Consider the following 14,410-nt stretch of genomic DNA (forward strand, 5'->3'; position numbering starts at 1 on the left):
AAAAAGTTAAACATAATCAAAATTTATGAAGACAAATTTGATATTTTTTTAAAATACCTTAAATATTTGTTTTGCCAACATTGACTTTGCAATCACTTAAATTTCAAGATGAGCAAATTCTAATGCTCTAAGATTATTTTATTATAGGTAACTTATAATGAGAGTTTCTTTTTATAGAAATATTTTGACTTAGTAGCTAATAATATAATTGTACTTTAATAAAGTTAGTTTTATGGACATTGATTTGCATTTGTAGAGGAAATTGAAAATCTACCCCTATTACAAGAATTGCACATTTAAAATAATAAACTATATAATTAAATAATATCGAAAAAAAATATTCATCTTAATGGAAATTTTTTGTAAAATAATGATATAACTTGATTTCATATGGTAATAGTCATGTCAAAACTTCTTTTCTTATAAACTTGGATGTTTCTATTTCTAGAAATAGAAAGAGAGCATTCTTTGATATAATAATACTTGTCATGATTGTTGGCAATCTATAAATGTTCAAAATTGATATTTATAATTTCGTTTGGGTCATTTTTTCCTCAAGTTGACATCTAACCATATCAATTTTATCGATAGTATTAAAGACTTTTATTTTATCATTTTTTATTCATCACATATTATGATAATGATAATACATAATGCATTAAAATTTATTTTTTATGATATTAGAAAAAATTAGCTCAAGGAGATGTAAGGTGTACTAGATTTTAAAGGGGAGGTATGATTATAGGATTAATATCAATTGATCTGATCTCATCCCCAACTATCGCCACTTTTATAGCAATGGCTAAAAAATAAAAGTAATTCATGTTAGTAAAATATTTTGAAAGCAGATCTAAATTTTAATAATTATATGATATTATCTAAAATGTTGAATAATATAGCATAATTAGTTTTAAAAAAAAAAGCAATCTTGATGGCATTAAAAAAACTACACAAATTTTCACAAACTACTTATTTTTACGGTCCATATTGTGGTGAACTTGGTGTTATTAATCATAAGTTTTAACATCGAAACATGCATAATGCGTCATCGTATATTATTCCGAATATCTTAAGCAAGTGAAACTATAATATTACTAAAATAATATTTTAGCCAACTATTCTAATTCTCAAGATGATGGTGGAGCAATCACTTTATATGATAGTGCAAAAAATTACATTGTCGTTTAAAGAAGGAAGATCGTTAGGCCAATAAGAAGTTGTCTTCGAAACGTGATAGACTAACATTACATTATACGTAAAAAAAATAAATTTTGCATTATTGAAGTAATGTGTAGATGATTGAATTATTAATCAAAAGAGTGAGGTAATATAAAGATTAGGGTAAATTAAATTTTATGCATAATGTTATATTATTTTAATACTTTTTATGTAACTGAAATCTTCATTGTATATAGCAACTTCCGTAGTATCTAATAATGTATAAAATGGAAGAATTGAAATGTATAAAAGTTGAATAAAAAATCATGACATCATACAATTTATAAACTATGCTTGTTATATCCATAAGGTAAACATTTTATAAGAATATTATCGTCTTTTGACAAGATACTTATAGTTTATATAACACTATTAAGATTTAAATTTTAAAAAAATTATTTCATATCTTTCAAGTGCATAAAAGCTACTAAGAGAGGATTTAAAGTTTACTTTGTGAATTACTAATTAATACCTCAGTAGTTTAGTATGTTATGCTCTTTTTGAGATTAAGTATATAAAGCATGGTGTAAAACTCTCCACGCATAGAATTCTTATTTAAAAAGAGGCCCAATTTAATTTTTTATGTTGTCAATTTAGTATTCTTGTAATATAAAAAAATCTAAATGTGGATTGAAAATTCTCACTAGTCCAATTTTATATTTGAATAATTTCTTGTTCACCTTATTCAGGAATATAGTTGATGATCCTCTTCGTACAAGTTAAAAATATTAAAATACGGATGTATTGATTGTCAACTTGACTTGTTAGAGTCATTTGTTAATTATTTTATATTAGAAGTATAATATTTTATAATAAATATCTATTATCTCATGATAATTTAAATCGAGATATGATGTTATCAATATTGTATTTGTCGATAATAAACCTAAAAATATTTGTAATTATTTATCTTTGCTTTTATGTTAATTCTTTTACTCAAATCCTAAAAAAGATAAATTTTAATAATGTATTGTTAAAAGGAGTGAACAAAAAGTCAAACATATTAAAAATCTAAAATGTCACAATTATATAAAAATTTTAGAAAACTTTAGTTTTGCCTACTCTAAGATTATAACCACTTAAAGTTCAGGATGAGTGTATTTTAATGGTCCAATGCTAGTTTATCTTGGGCAACTAATAAGGCATTTATACTTTCTTTTTATAGCAATGTTTCAACTCATTACCAACTAGTGACTTGAAATTAAAATTTTTTCATTTAACTATCATGTAAGTTATTTATCATTAAAATATAAGAGCTTAGAATATTGGTATAATATAATGGAGTGAGGATATTGTGTGTTGGTCTACTTTTGTAGTGGAAATTGGAACTCTAACTCGCTTTCACGAATTATCAATTTATGGCAATAGACTATATAATTAAATAATATTAAGAAACAATATATTATATTGGAACAATTATGTAATATAATGACGTAACTATATTTTATGTGGTAATAGTTATATCCAACCTTCTTTTCAAGAAAATATAAAACCGATAGTTATAATAATGCTTTTCACGGATGAAAGTTAATATTTAAAATTTCATTTGGGTTATCTTTTCTACAAGCTCACATTTAACTATTTCAATTTTATCGATAAAATTTGAGAGACATGTATTTTAATAATTTTTAGTTCATTTCGAAGTAAAATAATGACAACGCATAATGCATTACAGTTTATTGTTTATGATATTAAGACAATGAACCTAATCGTGTACAGCGGGGACTATAGGATTATGTAGAGGAGGAATGATAAAAGGTTTTATATCGAATGATTTGATGTCATCTCCAGCTATAGCCTCTTTGATAGCAATGGCTAAAGAACAAAAGTAATTCAATTAGTAAAATATTTTGAAACAAGATCTAAATTTTAACAAGCATACGAAGCAATAAAAACTATTATCGAATATAGCAAAATTAGTAAAAGAAACAAGCTTTTAGATTTGCATCAAAAGAATTGAAGATAACTCTTCACTTAACATATTTCCTATATGGTCCGCATTTAGAAGAACTTGGTGTTATTTATCATTGTTTTAATATCAAAACTAAAATAATGCTGGATCATACTCTATTTTAAATATTATAAATAAATAAATAATAATTACTACTGACCTAAGATTTTTGCCAACTCTTCTAATGCTGAAGATGATGTTGGAGCAAGCTTATCAGACGCTACCGGGAAAAATTGCATTGTCGTTAAGAGGAGGAAGACCATCAGGCTAATGAGAAGTTGTCTTAGAAACATGATGGGCCAACACTTGAATATTTGTAAATGAAATTACAATACTGAAGTAATATATCTTGATGGATGAATTGTTTATCGCAAGAGTGAGTTGCTTTAAAGATTATGATTAATTAAACGTTATGCATGAGGTTTTAGTTTTTTGAAACTGACCATGGTCGTCTAGAAACTGAAATCTTCATTGTATATTGTAACTTTCTTTGCATGCAATAACATATCTCATGGTACAAGGGAAATGTATATAAATTAAATAAAGAATTGTTACTTTATACACTATGCTTGTTATATTTATTAATAAATATTTTATAGAAATAATGTCATCTTTTAACATAATGCATATACTTTATGTAAAAACTAAGATTATTGTATGGTAAGTTGAAAAAAATATATTCCATATCCTTCAAGTGCATAAATATAATTGAGAGAGGAATAAGCATCTCTTTTGTAAATTGGCTAGTAATCCTTTAGTCATCCAATACTTTATGCTCTTTTTGTGATCAATTACATGAGGCATGGTCCTAAACTCCACACATAGAAATCTTTTTTAAAAATAAAACTAACTTAATTTTTTTGACGATCAATTTTCTTGTAATTTTTGAAAATATAAAAAGCAAAAATTCTCACTCTTAGAAATAATGATTTGAATAATTTCTAGTTCACCTTTATTAATGAACCTAGTCGATGATCTTTTTTATAAAATTTAAAAATATCAAAATGTGGATGAAATTATTGTCAATTTGACATATTCAAGATGTTTGTTCATTATTTTATATCAAAAGAGCAAAATATTTCAATAAACATCAAGATTATCATGATAATTTGAGTCATAATATGATGTTATCATGATTTTAAACGAGCATGGCAAAGTTAGAAATATTTGTAAAAAAGTCTTTCATTTTGTGTTAATTTGTTTCCCTCATGCTAAATAACAAAGATGAATTTTAATAATCAATTGTATAAATATGTGAACTAAAAAGTTAAACATAATCAAAATTTATGAAGACAAATTTGATATTTTTTTAAAATACCTTAAATATTTGTTTTGCCAACATTGACTTTGCAATCACTTAAATTTCAAGATGAGCAAATTCTAATGCTCTAAGATTATTTTATTATAGGTAACTTATAATGAGAGTTTCTTTTTATAGAAATATTTTGACTTAGTAGCTAATAATATAATTGTACTTTAATAAAGTTAGTTTTATGGACATTGATTTGCATTTGTAGAGGAAATTGAAAATCTACCCCTATTACAAGAATTGCACATTTAAAATAATAAACTATATAATTAAATAATATCGAAAAAAATTATTCATCTTAATGGAAATTTTTTGTAAAATAATGATATAACTTGATTTCATATGGTAATAGTCATGTCAAAACTTCTTTTCTTATAAACTTGGATGTTTCTATTTCTAGAAATAGAAAGAGAGCATTCTTTGATATAATAATACTTGTCATGATTGTTGGCAATCTATAAATGTTCAAAATTGATATTTATAATTTCGTTTGGGTCATTTTTTCCTCAAGTTGACATCTAACCATATCAATTTTATCGATAGTATTAAAGACTTTTATTTTATCATTTTTTATTCATCACATATTATGATAATGATAATACATAATGCATTAAAATTTATTTTTTATGATATTAGAAAAAATTAGCTCAAGGAGATGTAAGGTGTACTAGATTTTAAAGGGGAGGTATGATTATAAGATTAATATCAATTGATCTGATCTCATCCCCAACTATCGCCACTTTTATAGCAATGGCTAAAAAATAAAAGTAATTCATGTTAGTAAAATATTTTGAAAGCAGATCTAAATTTTAATAATTATATGATATTATCTAAAATGTTGAATAATATAGCATAATTAGTTTTAAAAAAAAAAGCAATCTTGATGGCATTAAAAAAACTACACAAATTTTCACAAACTACTTATTTTTACGGTCCATATTGTGGTGAACTTGGTGTTATTAATCATAAGTTTTAACATCGAAACATGCATAATGCGTCATCGTATATTATTCCGAATATCTTAAGCAAGTGAAACTATAATATTACTAAAATAATATTTTAGCCAACTATTCTAATTCTCAAGATGATGGTGGAGCAATCACTTTATATGATAGTGCAAAAAATTACATTGTCGTTTAAAGAAGGAAGATCGTTAGGCCAATAAGAAGTTGTCTTCGAAACGTGATAGACTAACATTACATTATACGTAAAAAAAATAAATTTTGCATTATTGAAGTAATGTGTAGATGATTGAATTATTAATCAAAAGAGTGAGGTAATATAAAGATTAGGGTAAATTAAATTTTATGCATAATGTTATATTATTTTAATACTTTTTATGTAACTGAAATCTTCATTGTATATAGCAACTTCCGTAGTATCTAATAATGTATAAAATGGAAGAATTGAAATGTATAAAAGTTGAATAAAAAATCATGACATCATACAATTTATAAACTATGCTTGTTATATCCATAAGGTAAACATTTTATAAGAATATTATCGTCTTTTGACAAGATACTTATAGTTTATATAACACTATTAAGATTTAAATTTTCAAAAAATTATTTCATATCTTTCAAGTGCATAAAAGCTACTAAGAGAGGATTTAAAGTTTACTTTGTGAATTACTAATTAATACCTCAGTAGTTTAGTATGTTATGCTCTTTTTGAGATGAAGTATATAAAGCATGGTGTAAAACTCTCCACGCATAGAATTCTTATTTAAAAAGAGGCCCAATTTAATTTTTTATGTTGTCAATTTAGTATTCTTGTAATATAAAAAAATCTAAATGTGGATTGAAAATTCTCACTAGTCCAATTTTATATTTGAATAATTTCTTGTTCACCTTATTCAGGAATATAGTTGATGATCCTCTTCGTACAAGTTAAAAATATTAAAATACGGATGTATTGATTGTCAACTTGACTTGTTAGAGTTATTTGTTAATTATTTTATATTAGAAGTATAATATTTTATAATAAATATCTATTATCTCATGATAATTTAAATCGAGATATGATGTTATCAATATTGTATTTGTCGATAATAAACCTAAAAATATTTGTAATTATTTATCTTTGCTTTTATGTTAATTCTTTTACTCAAATCCTAAAAAAGATAAATTTTAATAATGTATTGTTAAAAGGAGTGAACAAAAAGTCAAACATATTAAAAATCTAAAATGTCACAATTATATAAAAATTTTAGAAAACTTTGGTTTTGCCTACTCTAAGATTATAACCACTTAAAGTTCAGGATGAGTGTATTTTAATGGTCCAATGCTAGTTTATCTTGGGCAACTAATAAGGCATTTATACTTTCTTTTTATAGCAATGTTTCAACTCATTACCAACTAGTGACTTGAAATTAAAATTTTTTCATTTAACTATCATAAGTTATTTATCATTAAAATATAAGAGCTTAGAATATTGGTATAATATAATGGAGTGAGGATATTGTGTGTTGGTCTACTTTTGTAGTGGAAATTGGAACTCTAACTCGCTTTCACGAATTATCAATTTATGGCAATAGACTATATAATTAAATAATATTAAGAAACAATATATTATATTGGAACAATTATGTAATATAATGACGTAACTATATTTTATGTGGTAATAGTTATATCCAACCTTCTTTTCAAGAAAATATAAAACCGATAGTTATAATAATGCTTTTCACGGATGAAAGTTAATATTTAAAATTTCATTTGGGTTATCTTTTCTACAAGCTCACATTTAACTATTTCAATTTTATCGATAAAATTTGAGAGACATGTATTTTAATAATTTTTAGTTCATTTCGAAGTAAAATAATGACAACGCATAATGCATTACAGTTTATTGTTTATGATATTAAGACAATGAACCTAATCGTGTACAGCGGGGACTATAGGATTATGTAGAGGAGGAATGATAAAAGGTTTTATATCGAATGATTTGATGTCATCTCCAGCTATAGCCTCTTTGATAGCAATGGCTAAAGAACAAAAGTAATTCAATTAGTAAAATATTTTGAAACAAGATCTAAATTTTAACAAGCATACGAAGCAATAAAAACTATTATCGAATATAGCAAAATTAGTAAAAGAAACAAGCTTTTAGATTTGCATCAAAAGAATTGAAGATAACTCTTCACTTAACATATTTCCTATATGGTCCGCATTTAGAAGAACTTGGTGTTATTTATCATTGTTTTAATATCAAAACTAAAATAATGCTGGATCATACTCTATTTCAAATATTATAAATAAATAAATAATAATTACTACTGACCTAAGATTTTTGCCAACTCTTCTAATGCTGAAGATGATGTTGGAGCAAGCTTATCAGACGCTACCGGGAAAAATTGCATTGTCGTTAAGAGGAGGAAGACCATCAGGCTAATGAGAAGTTGTCTTAGAAACATGATGGGCCAACACTTGAATATTTGTAAATGAAATTACAATACTGAAGTAATATATCTTGATGGATGAATTGTTTATCGCAAGAGTGAGTTGCTTTAAAGATTATGATTAATTAAACGTTATGCATGAGGTTTTAGTTTTTTGAAACTGACCATGGTCGTCTAGAAACTGAAATCTTCATTGTATATTGTAACTTTCTTTGCATGCAATAACATATCTCATGGTACAAGGGAAATGTATATAAATTAAATAAAGAATTGTTACTTTATACACTATGCTTGTTATATTTATTAATAAATATTTTATAGAAATAATGTCATCTTTTAACATAATGCATATACTTTATGTAAAAACTAAGATTATTGTATGGTAAGTTGAAAAAAATATATTCCATATCCTTCAAGTGCATAAATATAATTGAGAGAGGAATAAGCATCTCTTTTGTAAATTGGCTAGTAATCCTTTAGTCATCCAATACTTTATGCTCTTTTTGTGATCAATTACATGAGGCATGGTCCTAAACTCCACACATAGAAATCTTTTTTAAAAATAAAACTAACTTAATTTTTTTGACGATCAATTTTCTTGTAATTTTTGAAAATATAAAAAGCAAAAATTCTCACTCTTAGAAATAATGATTTGAATAATTTCTAGTTCACCTTTATTAATGAACCTAGTCGATGATCTTTTTTATAAAATTTAAAAATATCAAAATGTGGATGAAATTATTGTCAATTTGACATATTCAAGATGTTTGTTCATTATTTTATATCAAAAGAGCAAAATATTTCAATAAACATCAAGATTATCATGATAATTTGAGTCATAATATGATGTTATCATGATTTTAAACGAGCATGGCAAAGTTAGAAATATTTGTAAAAAAGTCTTTCATTTTGTGTTAATTTGTTTCCCTCATGCTAAATAACAAAGATGAATTTTAATAATCAATTGTATAAATATGTGAACTAAAAAGTTAAACATAATCAAAATTTATGAAGACAAATTTGATATTTTTTTAAAATACCTTAAATATTTGTTTTGCCAACATTGACTTTGCAATCACTTAAATTTCAAGATGAGCAAATTCTAATGCTCTAAGATTATTTTATTATAGGTAACTTATAATGAGAGTTTCTTTTTATAGAAATATTTTGACTTAGTAGCTAATAATATAATTGTACTTTAATAAAGTTAGTTTTATGGACATTGATTTGCATTTGTAGAGGAAATTGAAAATCTACCCCTATTACAAGAATTGCACATTTAAAATAATAAACTATATAATTAAATAATATCAAAAAAAATTATTCATCTTAATGGAAATTTTTTGCAAAATAATGATATAACTTGATTTCATGTGGTAATAGTCATGTCAAAACTTCTTTTCTTACAAACTTGGATGTTTCTATTTCTAGAAATAGAAAGAGAGCATTCTTTGATATAATAATACTTGTCATGATTGTTGGCAATCTATAAATGTTCAAAATTGATATTTATAATTTCGTTTGGGTCATTTTTTCCTCAAGTTGACATCTAACCATATCAATTTTATCGATAGTATTAAAGACTTTTATTTTATCATTTTTTATTCATCACATATTATGATAATGATAATACATAATGCATTAAAATTTATTTTTTATGATATTAGAAAAAATTAGCTCAAGGAGATGTAAGGTGTACTAGATTTTAAAGGGGAGGTATGATTATAGGATTAATATTAATTGATCTGATCTCATCCCCAACTATCGCCTCTTTTATAGCAATGGCTAAAAAATAAAAGTAATTCATGTTAGTAAAATATTTTGAAAGAAGATCTAAATTTTAATAATTATATGATATTATCTAAAATGTTGAATAATATAGCATAATTAGTTTAAAAAAAAAAGCAATCTTGATGGCATTAAAAAAACTACACAAATTTTCACAAACTACTTATTTTTACGGTCCATATTGTGGTGAACTTGGTGTTATTAATCATAAGTTTTAACATCGAAACATGCATAATGCGTCATCGTATATTATTCCGAATATCTTAAGCAAGTGAAACTATAATATTACTAAAATAATATTTTAGCCAACTATTCTAATTCTCAAGATGATGGTGGAGCAATCACATTATATGATAGTGCAAAAAATTACATTGTCGTTTAAAGAAGGAAGATCGTTAGGCCAATAAGAAGTTGTCTTCGAAACGTGATAGACTAACATTACATTATACGTAAAAAAAATAAATTTTGCATTATTGAAGTAATGTGTAGATGATTGAATTATTAATCAAAAGAGTGAGGTAATATAAAGATTAGGGTAAATTAAATTTTATGCATAATGTTATATTATTTTAATACTTTTTATGTAACTGAAATCTTCATTGTATATAGCAACTTCCGTAGTATCTAATAATGTATAAAATGGAAGAATTGAAATGTATAAAAGTTGAATAAAAAATCATGACATCATACAATTTATAAACTATGCTTGTTATATCCATAAGGTAAACATTTTATAAGAATATTATCGTCTTTTGACAAGATACTTATAGTTTATATAACACTATTAAGATTTAAATTTTCAAAAAATTATTTCATATCTTTCAAGTGCATAAAAGCTACTAAGAGAGGATTTAAAGTTTACTTTGTGAATTACTAATTAATACCTCAGTAGTTTAGTATGTTATGCTCTTTTTGAGATTAAGTATATAAAGCATGGTGTAAAACTCTCCACGCATAGAATTCTTATTTAAAAAGAGGCCTAATTTAATTTTTTATGTTGTCAATTTAGTATTCTTGTAATATAAAAAAATCTAAATGTGGATTGAAAATTCTCACTAGTCCAATTTTATATTTGAATAATTTCTTGTTCACCTTATTCAGGAATATAGTTGATGATCCTCTTCGTACAAGTTAAAAATATTAAAATACGGATGTATTGATTGTCAACTTGACTTGTTAGAGTCATTTGTTAATTATTTTATATTAGAAGTATAATATTTTATAATAAATATCTATTATCTCATGATAATTTAAATCGAGATATGATGTTATCAATATTGTATTTGTCGATAATAAACCTAAAAATATTTGTAATTATTTATCTTTGCTTTTATGTTAATTCTTTTACTCAAATCCTAAAAAAGATAAATTTTAATAATGTATTGTTAAAAGGAGTGAACAAAAAGTCAAACATATTAAAAATCTAAAATGTCACAATTATATAAAAATTTTAGAAAACTTTAGTTTTGCCTACTCTAAGATTATAACCACTTAAAGTTCAGGATGAGTGTATTTTAATGGTCCAATGCTAGTTTATCTTGGGCAACTAATAAGGCATTTATACTTTCTTTTTATAGCAATGTTTCAACTCATTACCAACTAGTGACTTGAAATTAAAATTTTTTCATTTAACTATCATGTAAGTTATTTATCATTAAAATATAAGAGCTTAGAATATTGGTATAATATAATGGAGTGAGGATATTGTGTGTTGGTCTACTTTTGTAGTGGAAATTGGAACTCTAACTCGCTTTCACGAATTATCAATTTATGGCAATAGACTATATAATTAAATAATATTGAGAAACAATATATTATATTGGAACAATTATGTAATATAATGACGTAACTATATTTTATGTGGTAATAGTTATATCCAACCTTCTTTTCAAGAAAATATAAAACCGATAGTTATAATAATGCTTTTCACGGATGAAAGTTAATATTTAAAATTTCATTTGGGTTATCTTTTCTACAAGCTCACATTTAACTATTTCAATTTTATCGATAAAATTTGAGAGACATGTATTTTAATAATTTTTAGTTCATTTCGAAGTAAAATAATGACAACGCATAATGCATTACAGTTTATTGTTTATGATATTAAGACAATGAACCTAATCGTGTACAGCGGGGACTATAGGATTATGTAGAGGAGGAATGATAAAAGGTTTTATATCGAATGATTTGATGTCATCTCCAGCTATAGCCTCTTTGATAGCAATGGCTAAAGAACAAAAGTAATTCAATTAGTAAAATATTTTGAAACAAGATCTAAATTTTAACAAGCATACGAAGCAATAAAAACTATTATCGAATATAGCAAAATTAGTAAAAGAAACAAGCTTTTAGATTTGCATCAAAAGAATTGAAGATAACTCTTCACTTAACATATTTCCTATATGGTCCGCATTTAGAAGAACTTGGTGTTATTTATCATTGTTTTAATATCAAAACTAAAATAATGCTGGATCATACTCTATTTCAAATATTATAAATAAATAAATAATAATTACTACTGACCTAAGATTTTTGCCAACTCTTCTAATGCTGAAGATGATGTTGGAGCAAGCTTATCAGACGCTACCGGGAAAAATTGCATTGTCGTTAAGAGGAGGAAGACCATCAGGCTAATGAGAAGTTGTCTTAGAAACATGATGGGCCAACACTTGAATATTTGTAAATGAAATTACAATACTGAAGTAATATATCTTGATGGATGAATTGTTTATCGCAAGAGTGAGTTGCTTTAAAGATTATGATTAATTAAACGTTATGCATGAGGTTTTAGTTTTTTGAAACTGACCATGGTCGTCTAGAAACTGAAATCTTCATTGTATATTGTAACTTTCTTTGCATGCAATAACATATCTCATGGTACAAGGGAAATGTATATAAATTAAATAAAGAATTGTTACTTTATACACTATGCTTGTTATATTTATTAATAAATATTTTATAGAAATAATGTCATCTTTTAACATAATGCATATACTTTATGTAAAAACTAAGATTATTGTATGGTAAGTTGAAAAAAATATATTCCATATCCTTCAAGTGCATAAATATAATTGAGAGAGGAATAAGCATCTCTTTTGTAAATTGGCTAGTAATCCTTTAGTCATCCAATACTTTATGCTCTTTTTGTGATCAATTACATGAGGCATGGTCCTAAACTCCACACATAGAAATCTTTTTTAAAAATAAAACTAACTTAATTTTTTTGACGATCAATTTTCTTGTAATTTTTGAAAATATAAAAAGCAAAAATTCTCACTCTTAGAAATAATGATTTGAATAATTTCTAGTTCACCTTTATTAATGAACCTAGTCGATGATCTTTTTTATAAAATTTAAAAATATCAAAATGTGGATGAAATTATTGTCAATTTGACATATTCAAGATGTTTGTTCATTATTTTATATCAAAAGAGCAAAATATTTCAATAAACATCAAGATTATCATGATAATTTGAGTCATAATATGATGTTATCATGATTTTAAACGAGCATGGCAAAGTTAGAAATATTTGTAAAAAAGTCTTTCATTTTGTGTTAATTTGTTTCCCTCATGCTAAATAACAAAGATGAATTTTAATAATCAATTGTATAAATATGTGAACTAAAAAGTTAAACATAATCAAAATTTATGAAGACAAATTTGATATTTTTTTAAAATACCTTAAATATTTGTTTTGCCAACATTGACTTTGCAATCACTTAAATTTCAAGATGAGCAAATTCTAATGCTCTAAGATTATTTTATTATAGGTAACTTATAATGAGAGTTTCTTTTTATAGAAATATTTTGACTTAGTAGCTAATAATATAATTGTACTTTAATAAAGTTAGTTTTATGGACATTGATTTGCATTTGTAGAGGAAATTGAAAATCTACCCCTATTACAAGAATTGCACATTTAAAATAATAAACTATATAATTAAATAATATCGAAAAAAAATATTCATCTTAATGGAAATTTTTTGTAAAATAATGATATAACTTGATTTCATATGGTAATAGTCATGTCAAAACTTCTTTTCTTATAAACTTGGATGTTTCTATTTCTAGAAATAGAAAGAGAGCATTCTTTGATATAATAATACTTGTCATGATTGTTGGCAATCTATAAATGTTCAAAATTGATATTTATAATTTCGTTTGGGTCATTTTTTCCTCAAGTTGACATCTAACCATATCAATTTTATCGATAGTATTAAAGACTTTTATTTTATCATTTTTTATTCATCACATATTATGATAATGATAATACATAATGCATTAAAATTTATTTTTTATGATATTAGAAAAAATTAGCTCAAGGAGATGTAAGGTGTACTAGATTTTAAAGGGGAGGTATGATTATAGGATTAATATCAATTGATCTGATCTCATCCCCAACTATCGCCACTTTTATAGCAATGGCTAAAAAATAAAAGTAATTCATGTTAGTAAAATATTTTGAAAGAAGATCTAAATTTTAATAATTATATGATATTATCTAAAATGTTGAATAATATAGCATAATTAGTTTTAAAAAAAAAAGCAATCTTGATGGCATTAAAAAAACTACACAAATTTTCACAAACTACTTATTTTTACGGTCCATATTGTGGTGAACTTGGTGTTATTAATCATAAGTTTTAACATCGAAACATGCATAATGCGTCATCGTATATTATTCCGAATATCTTAAGCAAGTGAAACTATAATATTACTAAAATAATATTTTAGCCAACTATTCTA

This window comes from Musa acuminata, chromosome BXJ2-1, assembly GCF_036884655.1.
Source record: "Musa acuminata AAA Group cultivar baxijiao chromosome BXJ2-1, Cavendish_Baxijiao_AAA, whole genome shotgun sequence".
Classification (NCBI taxonomy): domain Eukaryota; kingdom Viridiplantae; phylum Streptophyta; class Magnoliopsida; order Zingiberales; family Musaceae; genus Musa; species Musa acuminata.